General features: G+C 28.5%; 1 protein-coding gene across 2 annotated transcripts in view; it reads right to left on the reverse strand.

The window, feature by feature from the left end:
- LOC148300513 (lachesin-like) overlaps positions 1-19,864 on the reverse strand; it is a 135,200-nt gene extending 115,336 nt beyond the window's left edge. Inside the window, exon 1 of one of the 2 annotated variants that reach the window (XM_088274663.1) lies at positions 19,609-19,864. The gene's annotated coding sequence lies outside the window, so the exon portion shown is untranslated. Of the gene's footprint in view, positions 1-19,530 lie in introns of both variants that reach the window. The other variant, XM_088274662.1, reaches the window with a different exon arrangement.
- Between the last annotated feature and the right edge of the window lie 7,327 nt (positions 19,865-27,191).

The following is a 27,191-nucleotide window of genomic DNA, read 5'->3' on the forward strand; positions in this document are numbered from 1 at the left end:
TGTATACTGAGATGCATAAATGTGGAAGAGGCGAATATTGTAAACAAAGACAGATTTGTGTGGCATTATATTTTCTCTTTCTTATCCTACGAGGAAGTGGTGTGATGGTTAGATATGTATCCCCAAGTAGAAGTCTAGAATATTTTTATGTATAATATGGATATTCGTGATTAAAAAATGTGAGAAATAATAAACATTGAAATAAAATAATAATGTAACAATTAGTTCTATTAAAAACGTACATAATACAACTTCAACTTTTTGTTCTGAACAAAATTAATTGCAAATTAAGGATTATTTCAATAAATACACCTCAAATAATATTTTGCGATACTAAAGTGTATTATGTCAAATAAGGGAATCTCAAGAAGCTGAAATTAACAGAAAAATATTTCTATGAGAATCATCCTTAATAAAAATAGATACGAGTAAGAAATGAAAAAATAAGTCATTCGCTTCTAAATTTAATTATTCTGATATTAAACATATATTTAACGACTGATTTAATGAAATTGATGTAAATTGTAATTTAGATTAAAATATAGCCATAAGAATACCATACAAGAAAAAATCCTGTGGAACAAAAATGTTTAATGTACAGAAGAATAAAAATAAAGAATAAGATGTAAAAATGGATGAATGAAAGCTGATGGAATTTAAATGTAATGGATGTAACTGTTTATACTTTTAATAAGTTATACAATTCAAACTGAAAAAAATATGCCGGAGGGTTGAAATAAATATTAGTAATTTTACACTATAATATTTATTTGATGTTTCTCTGGACTGGTCCCGGAAGCGCAGGAGTGATCACCTTGCCTTTATGTAAGTAAAGATTAAGATAACACTATGTCAATACGTAGCAGTGCTCTATGCACCATTGGGTGCCAATAAGGGTAAGACAAAATATATGTGTAACTGTAATAACAACTTCAGAATAAATAATAATAAAATTTATAAAAATAATCAAACAAATTTCCCCTCAGACGTGAAAATCTTAAGCAAATAAATAATGCAAATTACCATTCTAATAGAGCGAAAAATCGTTCAGAAAAGCATTTTCCAATGCACTTACTAATAAGTGCCCATAATGATCAGAGTTCAGCTTAGTTAAAATTTATTTATTATTTCTTTTTAAATTTGTATTTCGTTTTAAGTTAAAGTTGATTGTAAACCCCGCTTATAAAAAATTTTAGATTTTCGTACCAATATTAGAAAAATTAAATAGGTTACTGATTTAATTATGCTTTTTAGCTACTAGCTCTACTTTTTTACACCATACTTACCAAGCATTATTTTAATTCGCATAAACTAAAAATCTAGACAGTCCTTTTACTGTTGGGAGCGGGTAGAAATCAGAACAGAATATATTGAAACAAGTCAAACGTAAGGACAAGGACATGTCCCAACCATGTCCACCTTCTTCTCTTCAGGACTTCCAGTATGAGGGGCTGTTGAGTTCTTCTCCTCACATCGTCATTCCTGACGAAGTCATACCACTTTCAGTGGTATGACTTCGTCCTTAGAATGCCACCTGAGTGCATCAACTTCTCATGTCTCTTCTTCCAACCCCGAGGATTCCGGCGCCCCGGAAGGCCGCTGACGACCATTCACCGACTATACTCAGCAGAACTTCGAGACGCCGGACTGACCTGGGAGGAAGCCATGAAGGAGATGGCGCGTGACATAGTGACTTGGAGACGACTCGTGTTGGCCATATGCTCCACCTAGGGAGCGAACATGGAAGAAGAAGAGGAAGACAAGTCAAACTTAACATATTTTGTTAAACAATACTCTCAGAACTAGTGGGCAGGTCTTAGCAGATTGGTTTTTAATAATTATTGTTCTTATAAATACCGCGATGCAACGCCTTATGCACCACACCTTGTATGTGCAGATAGGGATAAAAAAAGTGGTTATTTTGATATTTCAGTTAATTTAAAATACAAACATATTTAACAAACCATATGGACAATTAAAAAAAAAGGTAAAAATGTTTTAATTTGACTTCACCTTGGGTTATTTTTCCATGATTTACGATATTCTTGTTTTTGTTAGGTACCTTTTCTAAAGATTAAAACCTTGGCACGATTTTTTGTTAAAGAACAAAAATTATAAAATTATTTAACGTTACATTACCTTACGTTATCATATACAACGCCTATGGGTGAATTCTTTTTCGCAAACATGTAGCCTACTTTATTATTAAAATGTATCTTCTAAACATGTTACCCTCGGGCAAACTTGTTAACTTTTAAAAAAATCATTTAAGGGTAGGTATTGTGTACATAAAAGTACCTCGGCTTAACCTTTATCGTGTGTAACTTCTGGAATGTGTATTAACAGTACATTAAAACGGAAAGTTTAACAAAAATAAAGTACAAAGGAGAATTGAGAAATAAGCTATTTTTATTTTTGTTTACTCATTATTTTAAATGTAAGAACAAACTACCTAGGATTATTTTAATAATTTAAAAACATTAAATAGTTGTTAAAACAATAAATTTAAATTAAATAAAATAAACTTTTTGTATTCAACATTGAAAAAAGGATAAAATTTTCTCAAAATCAAATATGAATTATTAACATCAAAAGAAAGTTTACGTAATAAGCAACTCATAAGCTGTATATAAATAGCAAATCGGACATAATGTTTCCTGAATGTTAAAAATAGATTTTTTTTAGAAAATGGTTCAAAGGTTTCTAAACATATATCTAAGAATTCTATTTATTGGGTAATATCTACAACCATTTAAATATGAAAATAAAACACTTTTAAAAGACAACTTTTAAGTTTATTATTGCTTACATCATCAGATGTTTTGAACTCCGGGTGGCAATACAAATTGTTTGTATTTTCACCTATAGATGAGAACATTTGTAGTTCTCAAAACTAGTCTTGTTTACTTGAATTCACTCAAAAGTGATATTTTTACTTTAAACCGGCACAAGTGTTTTATTTTGATATTTTTAAGGAATGGAGTTTTTGAGAGCTATCACATAAAGTGAACGATGAACGATAAGAAAAGACCATTTATTACCATTCCACAAAGCAAATAATGCTTTTAAAGTATAAAACTAACCAGATTTTAACCTGAATTTTGATTGAAAATTTAAATGAATTCTTTTAGAATATTTCCAAATGTTTTCCAGCCTTCGGTTTTACATTTGAAAAACACGATATTAAAATATTAATATGAGAAAAACAGTGAGTAAATAAGAATTGTCATTTTTCGCTGCTCATAATACCTCTAAATTAGATATTTATTCATTTATATTTAAACAATAAAATGAAATAATTTTCCTCTCTTTTCTGTTTTTTTCATCCCTTATCATCACTTTCAGGGCGGAATGAAGAGATTCCGTTGAACAAACAATGGAAAAGACGTGCCCTATACAAATGGCCAGCAGCTTACGTTATATTATATATTTATTATATTCCTATTCAATATTTACACAGCGTAAGATAACCGTTATGAAAAAAATACAATGTCTCATAGATCGTATCGTTTATTGGAGATTCTTCTAGTTTCGGAAAACTGGATATTTTGACAAGTAATCTCTCTTCGAGAAGACATCGTTAATGTTATTTGCTTTTGCTTTATTTGATTTAATGTTCATAAATAAAATAATATATTGGTTCATTTCACAATACAATTTTGTTTAGATTTCAGTTTATACAGCCAACTGTATTAAGATTTCATTGAATCCACATACATTTCTTACTACAAACAATCCCTTTTTCACGCTCAATTTGTTGAAAATTGCCTGTTTTATTTCACGAATAAAAATAAAAATAATGAATGATGTATGGTCAAACACATATTAAGCAATTGAAAATAAATTCTGTGAAAAAATAGTGAATTTTTGCAATTTTAATTGATGACTTAAGATTTTTGTAACTGTTTTAGTCTTTTTCATTGTGATAAATATTAATTTAAAAATATTTTACATCTTGAATGGGGCACAAAGACCATCGAAAATCTGGCAACTTATTTTTTTATTGTAAATATACATTTAAATATCCGCCTCCGTGGTGTAATGGTCAGTGTGTTGAGCTACCATCCTGGAGGTCCCGGGTTCGATTCCCAGGGGGGAAGTGAAAATAAATATTTGTGATTTTACACTATAATGTTTATTTCATATTTCCCTGGACTGTGTGTTTGTGTGAATTTATTTTTTAATATTTTTATAATTTTTTATTACATAATGCCTTTAAATATCTTTTTCTACTCGTCTACTCATCGTCACGCTGTACCTCTCCAAAAAAAATAGCCCTTGTGCTTGGAACTTCAAACAGAATATGAATTTGTTTAATTTTTGTTTCCTTTAATTGAGATCGTAAAACCTTTAGCAGTTTGTTCTCCTTTATGAAAATATTTAATTTGTCAACATATTGTACACACATATGTATATATATATATATATATATATATATATATATATATATATATATATATATATATATATATATATATATATATATATATATATATAATATATATATATATATATATATATATATATATATATATATATATATATATATATATATATAAATATATATGTATATATATATATATATATATATATATATATATATATATATATATATATATATATACATATAAATATATATATCTCCTTTCAAAAACGTCATAAATCAAAAAACTTGATTTTCAGGAGAACGTTTTTAAAGTTTAAAAATGTAACAAAATGTATTAAAAATAAATATCAAGCCACTTATTGAACTTTTTACTGTGCAACATATCGTTTAAGGTAAAACCTGTAGGTTTTTTCTCCATTTGAAAAATATTAAGTTTATTTAAAAATATAATTAAACAATACCTTTTCTTAAAAATGCAAAAACAACACTTTCTGGGCGTAGCGGGTTATAGTAGCTAGCGGGTAAATATTAAGTAAAAAATATGCCGTTTTTGCTGGGATATAATACATTTTTTGGGCATTCCGAAAACATGCACAACTGAAAATTGGCGATATATATATATATATATGTATATATATATATATATATATATATATATATATATATATATATATATATATATATATATATATATATATATATATATATATATATATATATATATATATATATATATATATATATATATATATATATATATATATATATATATATATATATATATATATATATATATATATATATATATATATATATATATATATATATATATATATATATATATATATATATATATAATTACATAAATTGTCAAATTGGTGTTATGAAACTCGTGAATCTGAATAATTTCAGGGAGAAATTTCAGAGTAATATTAATAGGTAAGTTCAGCAAATATTTAATTCAAAAGTGCAAACCCATCCAAACCCTTCCCCGTTATATGAACAAGTTATTCACGAGTTGAGGCTAACGAACTACTGACAAACCCGTCTGTTTGCATGGCGCGGTGTGTAGTATAGTCAAGCCTTAAACCAATAACTCATCTCCTCATTACATTAATGGACTTCCCATTATTACACCGGCCATCTCTATCTTCAGGATCTTTGGATGATTAAGCCGACTCTATATCACGATCAAGCTCACTCTAGTCCATGTTCGAGCCGACTTTGCTCAATGATTAAAGCGACTTAAGTCAATCAATAACTGACACAACTCCGACCATCTGCAATGGGCAGTCATTAGAACTTCAGGTTTACTGTTACTGTCAATCACTTAAGCTCTCCGTCTTTACAAATGAGTCATTAGAAACTTTGATTAATTTATTGCAGCAATGCATTTTGACACTGTACAGTGTTACTTGCTTCAATTTATTGTCTCTTTTGATTTTTTTTCGCACTGAATAATGCATTAGGCAAAACACAGTGCCAACTAGATCATAAAATATTTGTAAACAATGCGATCCGCCCTCTTTGGTTAAAGCGCTATGGGTAAATCATTACTATTTTTAACATTACTGATTCGTAATTAACTTAGGGGTAATTTTTATAAAATTTTAGCAATGTAAATAAAATACCTCTCACCAAAATTTTAAAAGTTCTGTAATATTGACCCGTAATGTTGTTTGTATACTGAAATAGTGATTGTCCTGACGAAGAGATGGGTACATCTTGAAACCGGTAGATTAAAATCCTATTGAATTTTTTTATACTAATATTACTATCATTTTGTTTAAATTATAACTGTTAAAAGAGTACGAAAATGAAAAACGAATAAATACCATATTTATCAGTAACAGAAGAAAGACATCAATTGCTATAGTCTTCGAGATTTCATATCCGTACTCGCACTTTGCTAAATTTGAAACTCAACTAGTTGTCATTTTTAATTTTAAAAAAATACTTGGTAAGTACCACTGTTTCTTAAAATCTACTATGACACGTGTTTCGATGCATTCCGCATCATTTCTAAACACCCTTTACGTTGTTTAAAATAATGAGGAAAGCATCGAAACACGTGTCATAGCAGATTTTAAGAAATAGTGGTTTCACTAAGTATTTTTTTTTAAATAAAAAATGGATTGGTTTTACCACAAAGTGACTGCTGAATCAATGAATAAAATAAGTGTAATCTTAGTAACACATGTATTATACATACAAATAAACTAATACAATCGCTCGCGGTAATTATTCATTGTTGTCTTGTAATACCCGCACAAATCAAAAATGGTTTTTAAGATTATTTTTTAAATTTATCACAGTTTGTAGGAGTAGGTACGCATCATTGTTAGGAAGTCATTATTCTAAAAATAAATCATTTTTAAAAAAGTAATCAAGATTACTAAAAAGCTCCATAGTATAATTCCCTCTTTTTTTCGTCTAAAAACTCCATGGAAAGAAAATATAGTGAGATAGGACTTTGACAACATAAATAACAAGTTCTCGAGAAAAACTTTGCGTGATTGTTTTAAATACCAATAAAAGCTTTAAAGAAAAATAGTCTTCGTTTGTGTGGGTCTGATTGGAGCTCCATAGTTCTAGCATCTGACCCAAGAATGTATCTGGAAGAATCAGAGTAAGGAAAGATTGCTACATTTTATAGGAAAGTGGGTGTAATATGTTTTTGAATACTTTTTCATACACTTTTACACGGGGTATAATTTGATTGTATAAAATCAAACACACAGTATCACATACTGTTTTACTGCACTTATGTGACAATGTTGTTGGTAATAGTAGCGGAGAAAGGCCGAGGAAAACACGGCAGGATCATGTATAGTAACGTTGAGATAGGTACCACGTTATCGGAGAGAACATTATAGGAAGTTAATGTTTAAAATTGTATTTTTACATTTTAACTAGCGGAAATCACTGAAATTAGTCATGTTAAAATTAAAATTCAATTTAATTATATATTCTCACTTTAACGTTTTCTCCGATAATACAGGAGTTATCTCAACGTTGTTGGGGGGCTTACTGTATTTCAAATACTTGAAAGTGGTCAGGACAAAAGTTGGAATAATCGGCGGGTACGTATGAGAAGATGCATCAATGTGGAAGAAAGGAAGATTGTTTGCCAAGGCAGATTAGTGTGTCTTGCTATTACTCTGCCTATCCCTGCGGAGAAGCGGCGTTATAGTTAATAAGATAGTTAGTCAGTTTAATAACAATGCACTTCAAGGAAATTTCGCAAAGATTTATATAAAAAAATCAAAGTGGAATTTTTAATTGCTAGGCCGTGGTCTTTGTATGCCTCCCAAAAACCATACCCAAGCATCCTTCTCATTCAAGGCATGAGATTTTTATCACCCAGGACGTCTACTACTGACTATTCGAGGCTCTGAGACGTTTGCTTGACTTAGGTGATGCAAGAGAACGGGAAATTGATAGAAGAACCTAAAGACGGTTTGGACTCCATATGCTCCACAAAGGAAGCGAATATGTAAAAATGATATTTTAAACGATTTTAATGATTTTTTTTCAAGGAACAACCCACAAACCCTCTGCATTTAAAGGCTTCTCTGCAGGTAGGATAGTACGAAAAGGGTAGGTAAATTTGAAAAAAACATCAAAAACACCCAGACCAATTGAAAATAAGTCTTTCTTGAATTTATTTCGCACTTGGTGGGAATCAAACCCGCAACTCCAGTTTCGCAGTCGAGCGTCTACCCAACTACGCCACGGCGCCTGTTAAGAAGTCCTTTTTACGGCATTTAGCAAATTGATTGTTGTTTTTTTAGTTTACATTTGAGAGAAATTTCAATTTAATAAATCGGCATAATTGAGAGTACCTACCGCTGTAAACATGAATTTATAGTAAATAAATTTAGTTTTGCTTACATATTTTATGTTTCGAGTTAAAATCTACCGACTGCAATCCAATAGTAGTTTCAATATTAAGGGTGCCGTACACGATCATTTAACTGAAGTCCTGTTTGCTTTTAATTACCGGCCGGACAGTAACAACTGGATGCAGGCACGGAAGATGGCGCTCGCCGTCGAACGTGTCCGAATACATTATTGTTTATCTCGGACACACATTGCGAATTCCAGAATGGCTTCGCGTTGTTTTGGGGGATAAAAAGATTTTTCCTGAATAATAAAACTGGATACCCGATGGTAATCCGTCCCGGCAGTTCATTACTAAAACAGGTCGTGTCCGTTGTTAGCGAAACTTTAAAAATCTGACAAAAGAATATGCGATACATCCAGTGGCGGAGTAATTCATTATGACGTCATCTTGTCAAAAAAACTATATTCCTTTTTTTAATTCAATTTTTCATTATAAAGTTAGCTTAGTTTTATTTCGTTTTTAATTTTTACTTTTTTATTATTTTTTATTGTTATTACTCTTTTTTAAGACCGTATTTCTATTCTTTCTCTATATATGTATTTTACTTGTGTCTGTAAGTTTGTTGCGTTCTCATTTATTTAAAAAAAAATGAACGTACCTCTTATATTGCACTGTAATTCATTTCATGTTATGTGTTGTTCATTGTTTGCGAACCATGAATGAATAAGAAATTTCAAAATAATTTTCAAGGTGAAACATTGTAACCTTTAAAATTACACTGTTCACATTTTTCAACGTTTTAAAAATACATTTTTAAAAAAAAACATAGTTGTTAAAAACATAAAGAGGTATTTATTCAAACAACAAACATTTTGTTTCAATTTTAAAATATTTAAAAATACAAAAAAATCGAAATAGTGTATAATTTTTTTGTAATAAATATTTACTATTGATTGGGTATAAATAAATCTCATGTTTAACTAGTTTGCGCTAAAAATACCATTAATTGAGCTTTTTTATGGAATTTAACAAAAAAGAGCACTACACTGTTTTGTAGGATTTATTGGAGATATAAACCTTAATAAGGTTTTTTAGTTTATCATATTTTTATAATTTAGTTACCAAGTTCTTATTTTTACTGTAAATTGCCAACTTAATATGTTTGTAAATCCATTTTATCCGCTTACAATAATAATTACCTAAATATTGTCTCGTGAATACATATTGTCTGGTAAAAGATAGACAAAATTTTAAATATTTCATGAAATATCAATATCAGTTTTTTATTTATTTGAATATTCGATTTTTTTTTACAAAATAATATCTTTTATATTTGACTGTTGGAATTTACCAAAATATCAACAAAAAATAAGATACTGATCTCAGAATATATTTAAAATAATCATACTGACATATTTTTAAAGGTTACAAGGGAATGGGAATTCTTTTCACAATTTAATATGCACATACCATATGGTTGTAAAGAATTTTTCCTAACAAATTTTAATTAAGTCAGTGTGAATGAAATTAAAACAATGCATTATTGCTGGCTCGAAAAATTCACCAGTTGTTTATGTTGTACTAATAATGACAAAGTTTTTGAAACATTCCATTAAAGTTAATTTTGTAGCGAAATTAAAAACCGCACTGCACAATGTAAACTCGCTGTACTTTGTAAAATTAACTTTTTTCTTAGTTCATTACAAATGCAGTAAACGTTTTAACATAACTTTGCTTATCCAACGTCAAGACCGGTCGCTGTATCCACGGGAAGATAAAGTATATATTTTAAATAATGTAATTAAGAAAAAAGATAAACATCTTCTATCAAGATCATTTTATTTTTAAACGAGGACAAAATAAGCGCTTTAACCCAGGTCTCTCTGATCTGACAAAATTTTATCTCTTCAAATTATACCAAAAATATTCCTTGTTACCGAAATAAAATAAAAATGAATGAAAAAAGGTCTGTTTAATATTTTGAGTCAAATAATATTACAATATTATCGCGAAATGTAGAGAACATTATTTTTGTTTGTATCCAGGACCATATATAATATTTTTGTTTCTAACAATTATAATGTAACAAATGTACACTCAGAATATATTTTTAATTGATTAAAATATATGTTTTTTTAATGATAAATATTTAAAATATTTTAAATGTACCGTCTCAAATGACTTTCATAAAATGCCTGAAATATTTCTTGCTATCCTTAGAATCCTAACTGTCCTTCATATCGTTTTTCTTTGGTTTCTTCTAACTCTCTTCTGGATCCTTTTTTTTTCCTTTCGTATTTTCATTGATTCACAGTTTGATTTACATATAAATTATGTTACTGTAATTATTTGTTTATACATACTGAATATTTATTAATTTTTCGTTTAAACTAATCTGTCCACTAATTTTCAACTGAAATAAAATTATCTAACTTTTACCAATATCATCAGGGTTGGCTAGAGTTATTGCTTTTTAACAATAATCGGCTAATATACTTTTTGATATACATACCATACTTGAAGCAAATATTTAGTGTTTACCATAATTTTAATTTTTATGTTTAAATATATTAAAGAGGGTAGGTACTTAAAATTAATAAAATTTAGTTAATAGAATTATCCGAAAATATTATTGGAGCTAGAGAGAGCTATATTTTGTGTTTTATTTTAATAAAAGGCAGCGTTGTTTAAAGCAATTAATACAACTACGAAATATTTTCTGTGAACCTAAATAATAACACAGTTTGACAAATTGATTTAGATCAATATTTTTAGATGATCAAATTTATGATTGATGAATTAAAATTTACCAAAAGTATTAGAATAAAAGAAAAATAAAAAAGAACATAGAAAATAGTTAAAATCTTTAATTCTTTCGTTTTATTTCAACAATACCAAAATAATGTTATTATTAATCCATAAGTAAAAATATCTGTCATTTATTTTTATGACATTTATCAATGAATCAACGTATTATTTAAGGACTTTATTTTAGGTATTCTTTGTGTTGTTTTCCAACACAAAAACCTTAAATTAAGAGATTGGGTAAGACGTAGAAATAGTATCCAATCCACCTAGGAAATCTTTCACACTTGTAGCGGGAACGGCATCTTTTATCCTTACTTCTACGCCTATTTCTCTTTCTAGTCACGTCCTCCGTATCTTCACCTGTCCACGTGGCTATATTTGAATAGTATACGAATTTATTTAGAGTTTTCATCCTTCTTTTAACCCACTCGAGGTAGACTTGATATCGCAAAGAAAATTACCTTCTTTGATATTGTTTGATACAATAATAAAAGCGGTTACGTGGTTTTACTTCCTTATGGAACTCTTTGACATTGAAATGAGTTATTCAGTAAAGAAAATACGTTATTTCCATTTCGATTATTTTTGAAATTTTATGGTGACATCAACCTTACCTTATGTGTGATTAATCGACGAAAGCGATCTACAAGATACTTATTATTTATAAAGAAGTTGCTCATTAGAATCAACTGATCCTTAGAAATATTGGATATTTAATAAAAATCGTTTTTATATATTTTTTTGACATCATCATCATCAAAGATGAAGAAGAATATAGAAGTCCGGGCATTTATGGGGCTGACAACCGTCATAGGTTGGTTTAAGTGATCACTTTACACACGTGTAACATTCACCAATTCTACTCATTATTGACAACCACACTACTCAAATTCTTGGAAGTTCTATAAATATGAACCAATTTTGAAACATTGTTCTTGAATAACTAGAACCTCACTGGAGACATCTATTGGTGAGATGAAAAAAAGCTTTTTACTGAACAGAAACTCTTATATTAGTATGTGAGGTCCGAATCCTGGATTATAATCACACACTTGAGAAACGCAAGAAAATACTATTTTCATTTTTATTATTTAAGGTTACAAATTGACCACATAATTTATTCACAGTATTTTGAGCGTGTCCAAATACTTGTTCACAAAATCTGGATTATCTCCAATTACAGGAGTTATTTTCATATAATTATTTTTTTGGCACAAAAATTGTTTTTAATTAAAATCATATAATGTAAGCGATTCAAAATGGTTCGATGACCGATCGTCCGACAGCGGTCAAGGTTCAACCTTTTCATAAAATATCTGCACAGTATAACTTTTTTTTTAAATCACTGTACCGCACTGTTTTTGTTTTTGTTAAATTAACATCTACACAACCATTTATATCAAATACAATAACGGTAAAAAATACCATAAAGCTTCCATTGTTTTTTCTTTTCGTAAAAAAATATCGTGTTTTGAATTAATAACGTTTTTATTCAGTTTAAATTATAAACATATATTTCTCCTATTAAGAGTTGTAGGCTTTTAAAAAAACGAATATTATCTTTACTCATAAACAATCATCATCAATCAACAAATAATATTTATCGGATATTTAAAATAATAAAAATATTCATGAATTACATTTAAAATATTAAGATGGATATAAAAATTTATATTATATAATTTATTTGTATTATTTTGCAAAATAATGATACGTGCTAATCCAGCGTGCTTTAAATCGATATTTATAATTATTAATCAAAGTATCTTATTAACCATAAAAAGATATCAAATGCAGTTTATTACAATTTTATTTTAATTATAAACGAACAGTGTAGGTATGTATCTTCCCACTAAACGGCAAGTATTCGTTTTGAGGTAGGTTGAGGTAGTAGTTTTTTTTTAAAATACAGTATACTGAGTGTTAATAAAAAAAATGAAAATCTTTTTGATAATGTTTACAAACATTGAAATTTTATAAATATTTATGGAAGGTACGCAAAAATCTAAATTTGCAAAATACATAAAACAGAGAAGAATTTTAGAAGAATCTCATTTAAAATAAAATGTACTGAAATAATATGTGAAATTAGATACAATTACTTTTTTGGAATACGACACACTAACCGAAAAAATATATACACAAACTGACACAATATACTTCACAACATCTGGAGTATGTTCCAAATCTTCACAATAATTCACTAATCTGGGTTTGCGAACAAAGACTTGTGAACAATATCCAAGATTTGAGATTTGTGAACAAAGATTTAATAAAATAACTTATAATAATAGTATAAAAATAATAATATTGTAATAAAATAACTGGATAGTAAACATTTTAAATCGTGTTTTCAGGCATCTCCGAGTACGTAAAATGATTAAAAAAGAATCTAACACACATTTCATAAAGGTCTTTACTAAAACAAACTAACTGAACTCAACCTTAAATAATACCGAGGACTCATATCACTCACTCCTTTCAAGAACGTCAAAAATAAAAAAAATCGCCAATTTTCAGTTGTGCATGTTTTCGTAATGCTCAGAAAATGTACTATATCCCAGAAAAAGCGGCATATTTTTAACTTAATATTTACCCGCTACAGGGCAAAAAATGTTGTTTTTGCATTTTGAAGAAAAGGTATTGATTAATTATTTTTTTACATGTACTAAATATTTTTCAAATGAAGAAAAAACCTTCAGGTTATACCTAAAAAGATCTGTTGCGCAGTAAAAAGTTAAATAAGTGGCTTGATATTTATTTTTAACACATTGTATTATATTTTTAAACTTCAAAAACGATCTGAAAAATCAAGTTTTTTTTATATTTGACGTTGTTGAAAGGAGTGAGCGATGTGTAAAAGAAGGTGTTAATAAAGGTTATATTCAATATCGGAATCGGTTGTCAATCATGGATAGAATGGTGAATTTCACACGTGTATAAAGTGAACACTCAAACCAACCTTTGATAGGGCAAAAGCCCTGCTAATACTCAGGCTTCCACATTTTTACTTCATCTTTTTTTAGATGTCGATAACACATACATACTTATTAAATGAAAAATGCTAATGCACCGATTTTGATGCAATATTATCAGTAAATTCAAATTTCTTTATTTTTCTCATGAAATTTAAATGGTATTTTTCTTCTATATTTTTTCTATATTTTTCTCATGAAATGATATTATACATGTATTTTATTTAAACTATTTAAAATTCAATGCTAATCCTGGAACCGTCAAAGGAACGAGTATTCTCACTTTAGTGTTGGGAACAATAGTTATTAAACGATTGCCGGTTTAAAAGTCGTCAGTAGGCATCCAACTTCAGCTATGCCGAATATGCTAATCAAGCACAACTTCAATCCTCTCGTTTGTCACTTCCCCATTGTACGAAGTCTTGAAAGTCTGAAATTTCAGTACCGTCTCCTCACTCATGAACGCCAAAGTTTGGACACAGAACTGGAACGCCTTGCATCTCGCAAGTCCCATCTTGTTTTACATCTCTTGCCCATATCCAACATTAAGCATTCAAACAAAAGGTTTCCGCCACTACTTCACTTCTTTGTGATGTTCAAACTCTTGGTTTTTGCATGAAGTCTATCTATTTGTTCCTAAAATTTGGATTTTCTCCAATTACAGGAATTATTTTCGTATTATTTTTTGATATCTCATCAAAGATGAAGAAGAATATGGAAATGATGTTTTCTGGCGTTTCTCATGAGTGTGATTATAATCCAGGATTCAGACCTCAAATACTAAAAAAAGAGTTACTGCTCAATAAAAAGCTTCTTTTCACCTCACCAATAGATGTCTCTAGTGAAATTCTAGTGATTCAAGAATAATGTTTCAAAATTGGCTCATATTTATAGAACTTCCAAGAATTTGAGTAGTGTGGTTGTCAATAATGGGTAGAGTTGGTGAATGTTACTCCTAAACCAGCCTATAACGGTCGTCAGCCCCATAAATGCCCAGACTTCCATATTTTTCTTCATCTTTGCTGAGATGTTAAAAAATAATATGGAAATAACTCCTGTAATTAGAGATAATCCAGATTTTGTGAACACGTATTTGGAAACACTCAAAATGTTGTAAATAAATTATCTGGTCAAATTATAAATTTAAATTAAATTAAATGATAATAAATTAAATTAAATTAAATAATAAAAAAATTCATCTATGATTTGATTCGATGCATTTTCATGATACGACAATGAAATAAATAACTCATGGTTTTTCTCAATGTGAACTTTTCTCAAAAAATGAGTGTGGAGGCAGTCGCAATTTTTAATTGTATGAACGTAAAAACGAAAAACTTGTTTTATATCACTTGAATATTTTATTTTGTAACGATTAGTTTCGGAACCTGTAGATGAAAGCATCTAGATTCCGAAACTAGTCGTTATAAAATATAAAATCCAATTAGTATAAATCAAGGGTTATTTTTATAAAATCATATCATACAAAAAATTTAATACCAAAACATTAATTAATTTAATTACAATTTTTTTTAAATGCATAAAAAATTATGAAGCAAATAAATAATAGTAAGAAATAAAAGCTGAGGGAGACCGAGAAAAATTGGGCATAATTAAGTATCTTAAATGCTCCAAAGAGTTCAAGTCAGATAAGGACAGATTAGTGAGGCGTTCTGTTCTCTCTGCTTATGATTTGTTAATTTAATAGTTATTTTATTTATATATATATATATATATAAATATATATATATATATATATATATATATATATATATATATATATATATATATATATATATATATATATATATATATATATATATATATATATATATATATATATATATATTGTAAGCATTATTTTTGTTCAGGTCAAAGTTGAAAATAAATAATTGGACCGTTTTTCCTGCAGATGATTTTTGAAAACTGAAACGAAGCATCAATCTTTCTTATACCGTAGAATGGTGAACGTTACACAAGTGTCAAACGTGATTTTTTTAACCCAGCCAAACGCCACGTCGTAATCTCTGAGATTATCGAAATTTCATCTTCTTTAGTATAAAAATCCATGGATGCTTTGTCTTAGTTGAGACACTTATGATATATTATTTTAAAATATCACGACTTAAGTTGTAAATAATTCAATTATACATAATTTTCTTTTTTTCCACGTTCATCTCACGTTAAAAATAAATATAATTCAAGATGGCGGCTAATCCAATAAGGTTGGAGTCTCAAAAATCTGGAATTAGAATACAAACGACCTATAGGTTACTAGACCTAAGGTTCATGTTATAACAATAACTATCTTTATAAAACCTCGCATTATAAAATAATATAATCAATTAAAATATAAAATTGACGCATTCGTATATAATTTATTTAATTCTAGTGATTGTTACGGTAGACAACGCCTATGTTTGTGAGTTTTTCTAAAATTGGATATTTTAAGGTTAATCTCTACATAAAAATTCAAATAAATATTATTTAACACATATTTGTTATTTAGTAATACCGTTCAAAGATATAGAAAGAAAGTTCTAGACATAGAAAGGAGAGTGAATACTGGGAACAAAGTGAATGGTGCACTGAAATCAGTTATAGCAAAAAAAATCTACCAGCGGAAGCTAAACTGGTAGTGCACAACGGAGTCCTGGTTCCAACTCTAATGTATGGAAGTGAAACATGGAGTTGGCAAAAGAAGGATGAAAGTAGACTGAATGCAGTCGAAATGCGATCTCTCAGAAGAAACAAACTGTGCGACAAAACGATGTATGATAGATGTGCGAATAGTGAAATAAGGAAGGGATGCAAAGCTGAGATAAGCATTATCGATAAAATTAAGAAAGGTGTGTTGAGATGGTTTGGACATGTGGAACGAATGAGTGAGGAAAGAACGGTAAAACAAATTTATGAGGCGAATGTTAGTGGGAAAAGAAGCAGAGGAAGACCGAGAAAAACATGGCACGATCAGGTATGCCAAATACTTGAAAGTGGTCAGGTTAGGAGTCGAAACAATCGGCGGGTATGTATGAGGAGATGCATGAACGTGGAAGAGGCGAAGAATGTTTGCAAGGACAGAGTGGTGTGGTGCTCTATTCTCTCTGCCTACCCCTACGGGGAAGTTAGTTAGTTAGTTTTAGTTGAAAGATGTTATATTATTAAAATTAAATAGTGTGATAATGTTTTTTAATAGGCTTGAATGTTTATATCACCATAACGTTATAGAATATATTTTTCTTCACGTATGTATATGCATTACATTTATTCTATTAATACTTTTTATTTTATTCTTGTTTTTTTGAGTTTTGTAATATTACATTCGTGTACCATATATAAAGGTTTAAAAATGTAAGATAAGATTCACGAATGAATGAAGAATAAAAGAGTTTTAACTAATTTAAAATCAATGTTAGGTTTATTGTAAGAAGATGTTAATACATATGATGTTAAATTAAGTGTAAATATTAGTTTCTGAACGGAAGTTTTATAAACTAACTTAAAAATCAAAAATATATACATACATATCAACTTTTTTCCTGTAAATTTGCTGCCATCTATAATTATTTATAAATACTCTTGGGTTGTAGTCTCGTGGTTAGTATCGCTGTCTTTTGAGTCAGAGCTTCTCGGTTCGAACCCACTCTACCACAATTATATACCTATTTCTTATTATGAGCCGCTAAGGCTCACAAAAAAGTATGAAATTTAAATATTTTTGTTTGTAATAAAAATATTTAAAAAAAAACTTAGTTAACACATTGAATTTTGATTATTTTAAAATCAATTTAAACATTTCTTTCAAATTTAATATATTTTCAATCATTCTTTCATTTCATTATAAATTTACCTTGTAAATGAATTATTATGGCAATAGGATTTTTTCTTGTTTCATAATTACGGACGAAATAAAATAGATAGACATCACAAATACGTATATGATATGATGCAGCAGTTTAACTGACGCATTTTCTAGACAAAAAATCTAACACTTTTTTGCAAACCCTCTGAGAATTTAAACGACAATTTCCACCCTAGCAGATAGTTCTGACTACTGCTCCGTAGGGCGGATAAAGTTACATACAATGTACCATAATAAAGAATGACATCAACAAGTATTGATTTGTCCGCTTATATCGGTCTTATTTGTTTTAATCTCTAATCTGCTCGACTCGGCAATCAATGTATCACCCGCCCGGGACTTAACGAAGCGGATAAAATTCCCGCTCCTTTTTGGGTCTCCCTTTGTTGTATTTATTTTTATTATACTAGTATAAGAAACTAGGTTCTCAAGTTGACTGCGTAACTTTCACTTTTGTTTTATTATACAAAGAAAAGAGAACAATGCGTGTTAATTTGTTTACGAATTGAAACTTATTTAGGCTTCTGTTCGTGCTTTTGAAAATCTATAAACCGAGTTTTATTTAATCTGACAAAAAAATAGTATGCTTGTCACCTATTGCAAAAAAATAGGAATCACAGCTTTAAAAAAAATTAAACTGATTTTATTTTTACCATTTTTTTTAAAGGAATGTTTAAAGGAAGCCAAATATAAGTTTATTTTGAATACAATAGAAAAAAAATTTAATATGTATAATACGTGAAAAACATGGAAACGCGTTTTTTCTTTATTAATAATTTTTATTTTATTTTATTAACGTTTATCTACATTTTTTAATCAGCAATAATGTGACCTCACTGGGGTTTTCCTAGACAAAGGTTTTCAATACCTGTATTGTTTCTGGGTTATTTGTCTATGATAATTCATGCAACTCTGGATTAAATGGCCGAATAACATGATATATTTCTTATAAGCCCTCCTTATTAAACGAAGTATTAAAATTTTAAAAAATCAAAGCGTAAATTTTTTTTTATTTTAATGTAAAATATATGGAAAATCTAAATTTTTTTTCAAATATTATCAACAACACCTTTTTCTTCCATCAAGGTTTTTCGTTGTCTTTTGTTACCCGGAATTCAAAATTAACATAATGTTAGAGGGTTCGGGCTATCGGTGCATTTAATATCGTTACTATTTATACAGGCTATTTGATTTTATCCTAATTATAATAAAAGTAGTAGTAGATTATGATTTGTTTTTTATAAAAAATATATGATCTTATGATTTTATTTTATCGATAAAATTTAATAGAATTTTTATAAAATTAAAATAATTACGAGCTCTTTTTGATTTTTAAAAAAAATTGTAGATAAATTGTACATTTTTTGTACCACGCTAAATAAAAGAAATATGTCAACAAATATTTTATTTGATTTTTTTTAAAAAGAGCAGTTTAACAAAATTTTTTTTTTTTGTATTTATTAATCAAAGTTTTTTTCTCGAATATTCTGATGTAACTATTTTGTCGAAATTAAAATGTGTACACAGCGTGTTTTTTGATGGGGCATTTGGTGTGAATAAATTTTGATTAATACGTTTTTAACATGAACAATAAAACTATGGATACAAGTTTTAGGTGGTCGTAAATTTAAGTATACAAAACATGACTTACTAAACAAAAGAAGCAATCCTCTTGAATTACACCGCTACCGTTAAATTCGACATTGAATATACAAAGCAGCTACCTTACTGTCAAGTCAGGAAAGAAACTTCGCCGCGACTTGGGGAAACTTTGTTGCGTCGTCCGTAATAAATGTCATATCATATCTGAAGCGGGTTTGAAAAACTTTTTCCCTGCCTTATCAATAATGACGCTATCAGATTCCCAACAAGCCAAATACAAACGCCATAAATTACAGGACGTCACTAATCTGCAAAAGTTTGTTTCGCGGGAACTCTCGCGGAGCTTTACGGGAGCTTTATCGGCGAGCGAGGCGACATGCTCAATGCTCTGCGGTCGCGCGAGTACTAACGACTCCGGGTCCGTTGGTAGCGGGCAAGTCCCGGTGAGGACGAGCCCCGATGCGCCGCCCTATCTCCAGCGCCGGGACGCCCCTTGGGTTATCTCGCGACGGTTTGCGGCGTGCCTGAAATTATTTCGTTTTGACTGAAAATATTATGATATCATTTTATCTCTTGACCTATGTATGATTATACCCTGAATTGTTACCTACTTTTATGACATTTTCAACAAGCAGACATCAAAAGTTCACGTACAAACTTCTTTTACGAGATTATTTTTATACGTGTACATTTCAAAAAATGATTTTTAAATGTGATAATTTGGCTTTATGAAAAAGTTAAAAAATAACATTAAAACAAAAATACAGTTTTGTAATAATATTGCAGCTATAAAAGTTTATTCCGGCTTGACTAAGCAGCGGAGAAATATCAGCTTTATTTGATTACAAAAATATGGTACGTATTTTTAAATTTAAAATAAAAAAATAAATTAGTCAAAAAAAAAATACTGTAAAACAAAGTAAAAATGACAAATAATAAATAATTTTCTGTGGAAATATCATAAAATAATATTATTTTTTGCACATTAACAAAAATAAGACTTAAGTATTTGGTACTATGTATATAAATAAATTAAATTATATTTTTACAGTCGAAGAAGGTGTCACAAGATTAGACCACAGACGACGATATTTTAACCATCTAAAGTAGCGATGTATAAACCAATAATGATTTTTTCTGTGTGGAGTTATTTAAGTTTATACACACACCTTAATGTAAACATAAATTAATTGTAACATTATATATAATCAGTGAATTTATAATTGTTCGCTACAATTTAAATACCTTCCGTATTATCTCGAATTAGCTTCCGTGTAGGAAAGGCATTAAGTTTGTCCTTTAATACAATATAATAGAGATGTAGTTAGAACAATGGCGCAGAACATAAGTACCATTGAAACCAAAGGATATCACGATAATTATTGTGAAAATTACATAGGACGGTAAACCTGTTGTTAAATATTATTACCAGATTGCGAAATAATATAACGCGCGCTTTCCATTGAATTCAGTGCTTTTGTTATCACACAGGTTTGTATTTTATACACATCAACATGGAATAAAAAAATAAATATTGAAATATGTACACACAATGAATACGAGTAAAGAGAATTCAATTCGTTAAGTTATTTTTTAAACATCATTTTTACAAAATGTATAAGAAAATTCAAGCAACAACTTAAAGTAGAATAAAAAAATAAGAAGTTCTTCTTTTACAAAAAAATTATATAAATACATAAATCTTTAAATTTATTTTATTTTATAACTCACTATGTCATAAAATGACTATTTTATTAAAATCTTGACATGTTTCAAAGCCAGCAGCTATTTCCTTAATGCTGAACAGTATTTATCCATCGATTAGTGTTCAGCATTGTTGAAGGGTTGAGCGGGTTTTGTGGTTATCGACATCATCAGACTGGTATGTCAGACCACTACTCTGAAACCTGGTCACTGGTCAAAAAAACCATTCTATTTTTTAAGAAATGTCAGTATAAATTAAACTCAATGGCAAATAAATGAAAATATCCAGCTTCATTTGCGTAAAGTCGTTTGTTCAAACGCCCTGAATAAACGAGTCAACACCCATTTAATATTATTTTATAATATGTCCAGTATAACACTATTTTACTCGTATATTTGAGCTTATCCATATCAGGTTATTTAGAGTTCACTATTCTTGATAAAAGACAGCAATTCCTTCTAAATGTGTTTCAGAATGACTTCATTTTGTACATTTTCTACCCGAGAGTTTAATAATCTCTGGTTTGTTAGTCTCGACATTTGTTTGAGTTTATACACAGACAATGATGCAATGTTGTAGTTGTATGTATCAAAATACCTTCATTTTATTGGGTGATTTTTTATCAAAAAAATAAACATTATATGATGAAAAATTTACAGATATTGTGGGTTGAAAAATACTTTTATTTTCTGGTAATGTGTAATTACGTATTCTCTGCCTTTTCTAAGGCATTGATAATTTAAACGATTCTTTACACTTCTCTTTCCTCCTGTCAAATTTCGCACCAAGTTGGGGAATTTTTCTTTTTGAAAGGGAATGAATGATCTCTAATGATTGTAAAACTGCCGAAATCACTTTGCAAGTTTTATAAATTTCACCGCTCAAAATATTCGTAATTGGATCAGCCATTTGCATAGACTTACCGAATTCCTCCCGCGAAGTCGGGCTCGAAGTCTAAAAGAATATTTTTCTTAAGGAAACTTTCTTCGGGAATATTATTTATTTAGAGTTTGGCGAACCGCAAGCCATTTTCATATTTTTTTTCATACAATACAGGCGAAAAATATTTATTTTTAATGTTATTCCCACAAATACGCTTTACGTTGTTTTTCTAAGGAAAGTCGCAATAGAAACTCGACTTCAACCTACCAGTTGTAACCCCTACTAAGCTATAGAAGAAGGTTTCTACGAATAAACTTCAATTTGCTTAGAAAATATATTTGTAATGTTTTTAACTTTTATAGAAAATTTATTAATTTATTAAATTAAATTTATTAATTTCAAAACGTTTTCTAATTCATAAAAAAATATAACCAACTGATAACATAACGACATTTAAGTGAATTTAAGTGTGTATATATATTAAAATGTTAATAACAAATAAACATTTGTTATCAATACTCTTTCCTTGTTTTTTTATATTTCTAACAAAAACTAATAAAAAACTGCTTGTTTTTTTATATTTCTAAAATTGAGAGAAAGGATAGAATCAAGAGTCTCCGACTTACGAGTATGTGATACCACGAGAAAAATAACCCATCTCAAAATATGTATATTTATATAAGTCTTTTTTTTATCTAGATGTAAAATTGTTATAAAATAGTAAGTACAGTTATGATAAACATTGTATATTATCAAGAAAAAGATTTTTTGCTGCTGAAAGATCATGTTATGCCCACGTTGCAAATTTCAATTTAAATTCTCTTATATTTTATTGAAACCATCCTTTTCTCAAGAAATATGTTTGTATTGTACGGACAAAATATCTGAATGCATTTTGCTTTTAGAACAATGTTGAAAAATATATCATACATGAACAAATATATATGTAAGAGTTTCATTTATCTTCAAAGTTGTACGAGGAGAGAGTGTCAGGTGTTTTCCGTGATCAATTTGTTTTCCGTGATCAATTTCTTTGAATGTCATCATTTCGTCTGAATACAATATCGAACAATATAGAAATATTTATAATCATACTTTATAAAAAACATGTAAAATAAAATTGGGATTGTGTGATCATTATGACTGTTGTTATATGTATGTTTATATATATGTTTATATGTATATATATATATATATATATATAATTACATATATATATATATATATATATATATATATATATATATATATATATATATATATATATATATATATATATATATATATATATATATATATATATATATATATATATATATATATATATATATATATATATATATATATATATATATATATATATATATATATATATATATATATATATATATATATATATATATATATATATATATATATATATATATATATATATATATATATATATATATATATATATATATATATATATATATATATATATATATATATATATATATATATATATATATATATATATATATATATATATTTATATATATACATATATATATATATTTATATATATTTATATATTTATATTTATACATATATATATATATATATATATATATATATATATATATATATATATATATATATATATATATATATATATATATATATATATATATATATATATATATATATATATATATATATATATATATATATATATATATATATATATATATATATATATATATATATATATATATATATATATATATATATATATATATATATATATATATATATATATATATATATACAGTATATATATATATATATATATATATATATATATATATATATAAACATATTTTTAATGCATTTTTGTGACGAATATGTAACCATTTTTACCCATACGACTGATCTTTACAATACAATAATGTAATATTGTGCATGAAACAAATATTGTTATATTTTTAACCAATTATGTTTATGTATATTTAATATATTTTATGACATTTGAGGCTATTATACTTTACTGTAATAAAAAAATCACTTATTATTAAATAAATATTATCCTTATATTTTTAACATCAAATCATAATAAAAAAAATATTTACGTTCATTCTCTATTGTCTTTTTTGCTTGTTTATTTATTTTCTCCCTTTATTTATTTCTCTAGGCGAACATGAAAAATGTTACAACGACATGCTTTACAGAGTAGATAATAATCTTTAGATCTGTTTTAATCATCACAGTTATATGTACTCATATAAGTATATGTATCTACCAGTGGCAAACCATATCAAGTCAAGACGAGAAGTTAATAATGCATAGCATGAGTATTTCTCTCGTTTCAAATTATTATAGCCTTCAAACATGACAAAAAGAGAGGAATTCGTCACGAAATATGGTCATTTAAATTTATTTTATTGAGATGTATAACGTAAAGATGTCTGCAACATAAATAGTTCCTTTAATGAAGTGCGCATATAAAAGCTGTGAGTTTTTAGCAACCAAGATTTGTAACCTAATCAAAAGTTAGAAACATCCTATTCAGGGCTTTCACAGGCATATTGCATTTTGCGTATGACGGGGAAATTGCAGCCTTTTTATGTTACAGGCGTTTTTATTTATTTTTCTTTACGTAGTAAATTCATGTCATTGTTTTTTTCTTACTAATTAAAAATATTTCTTTATGAAAATTGGTTTTGGTCGCGTGATAATGAGATACTTTCTGAAGATTTCTCACACACTAATGTGTCATTTCAACAGTTTTTCAGCAAAAGTTTAAACTAACTAACTAACTAACTAACCATCACGCCGCTTCCCCGCAGGGGTAGGCAGAGAGAATAGAGCGCCACACCACTCTGTCCTTGCAAACATTCTTCGCCTCTTCCACGTTCATGCATCTCCTCATACATACCCGCCGATTGTTACGACTCCTAACCTGACCACTTTCAAGTATTTGGCATACCTGATCGTGCCATGTTTTTCTCGGTCTTCCTCTGCTTCTTTTCCCGCTAACATTCGCCTCATAAATTTGTTTTACCGTTCTTTCCTCACTCATTCGTTCTACATGTCCAAACCATCTCAACACACCTTTCTTAATTTTATCCATAATGCTTATCTCAGCTTTGCATTCCTTCCTTATTTCACTATTCGTACATCTATCATACATCGATTTGTCGCACATTCTTCTAAGAGATCGCATTTCGACTGCATTCAGTCTACTTTCATCCTTCTTTTGCCAACTCCATGTTTCACTTCCATACATTAGAGTTGGAACCAGGACTCCGTTGTGCACTGCCAGTTTAGCTTCCGCTGATAGGTTTTTATTTGCTATAACTGATTTCAGTACACCATTAACTTTGTTCCCAGCATTCACTCTCCTTTCTAAGTCTTTATCAATCTTTCCATCCCTAGAAAACATACTACCCAAATACACGAAATCATCTACCTGTTCCAAAATCTCTCCGTTTACCAATATTTCACATTCAGATCTGCATTCTTCTCTTTCAAAAACCATTATCTTGGATTTGCTAACATTCATCAATAAATCACTTTCCTTGCACACATTATACACTTTTGTCACCAACGTCTGCAGGTCTTCTCTGCTATCAGCAAGAAGAACAGCATCGTCAGCAGCAAAAGTTTAATTCTTTAAATACTTATTTCTAGACAAACTATGCCCAATTTTTTTTTTATTATCAGTAACTTGCAATACCCAGCCACTCATTTCTATGGCTTTGTCTAGTTAAATGGAAAAGAAAGATAAAGGAGCCATCTATTTCTAATATGTTTAATTTTACATGCTAGGTAAGCAATGAACATATTAAAATCTATGAAACAAAAATGCAATCGTAAACATTGACAATGGTTAATGACAGCCTGTCAAGAGGCATGCTGTCCGCCATAATTAATGTTTGGCATTTACGTGTATTGTTGATACGCTCAACAGATGCCGCTGCCATTGCGGTAAAAAATAACAGTTTTTACCTGTGGCGCTTATTTGAAGGCCATGTTATATTCACATCAAACCAAGAGATTTCAGATTTTGAACAAGTAAAAATAAAATATTTATACAGATAAATAAAAATACTTCTTCATCTTCTTCTTCTTCTTCCAACCCTTATCTGCACCCAATAGTGCATAGGGCACTGCGTCGTATTAACGCAGTGTTATCTTGATCGTCACTTACATGATGACAAAGTGATTACTCCATCGATTCAAGAACCAATCCAGGGTTATATCAAATAAATGTTAGAGCGTAAAATCACTTTCATTTATTTTTAACTTACACGTTGCACGTTGTTCGCCTCCGTGGTGTAATGGTTAGTGTGTTTAGCTACCATACTGGAAGTTCCGTGTTCGATTCCCGAGGGGGAAATAAAAATACACACGTATTTAAATGCAACGTTGTGTAAAAATTTCAAGGCAATCAGTGAAAAACTTAATGAGATTAAAGGTTTTGAACAAACGAACAGATTTTGGTTACAAAAAATAAATTTAATCATAACTTTAGATAATTTTAGATGTCGTAAGTATAGTTTTTGAAAATAATATAATTTTTCAAATATTATACGTACAGTAACCCAGATTACCAGTCTCTGAATAGTTTATCTCCTTCGTTCCTTGTATGAGTGCACTCGTTCTGTGTATTTTATAAGATGCTGGACCCAGCATGGGAAGCTTCAAGCTCCAGGGAACTTAATGAAGATAAGAGAAATGTGGAGGACTCATTAGGAAATGGTTGAGAGGAGGAAGTGGGAGTGAGAAAAGATTATCATAATACGACCGTGCCATAATAGCTAAAGAAGAATACTCTTTTATCTATTTTTATCTTGTTATGATTAATGTTTTATTTCATGCAAAAGCCATGAAAATGTAATGTAAATACAAAATGAAACGCAACTCTTTTTTTTAAATAAACTGGAATCTTAAACTTTTGAACCTGAGACTTGATAATTATGAATGGCAAATTTGATTATCTATTTTTTTTATAAACTTATATCTTAAGCTTCTGAAAATGAGACTTCAAAATTTTGAATAGTAAAATCTGATTATCGTTTTATATTATTTTCATTTAAAAAAGAGAAATATTTGTGTTTTACTATTGACATCTAAGTACT

Source organism: Brachycentrus maculatus, unplaced genomic scaffold (assembly GCF_059751285.1).
Source record: "Brachycentrus maculatus isolate JH-2025_06_01 unplaced genomic scaffold, ASM5975128v1 h1tg000703l, whole genome shotgun sequence".
NCBI lineage: Eukaryota > Metazoa > Arthropoda > Insecta > Trichoptera > Brachycentridae > Brachycentrus > Brachycentrus maculatus.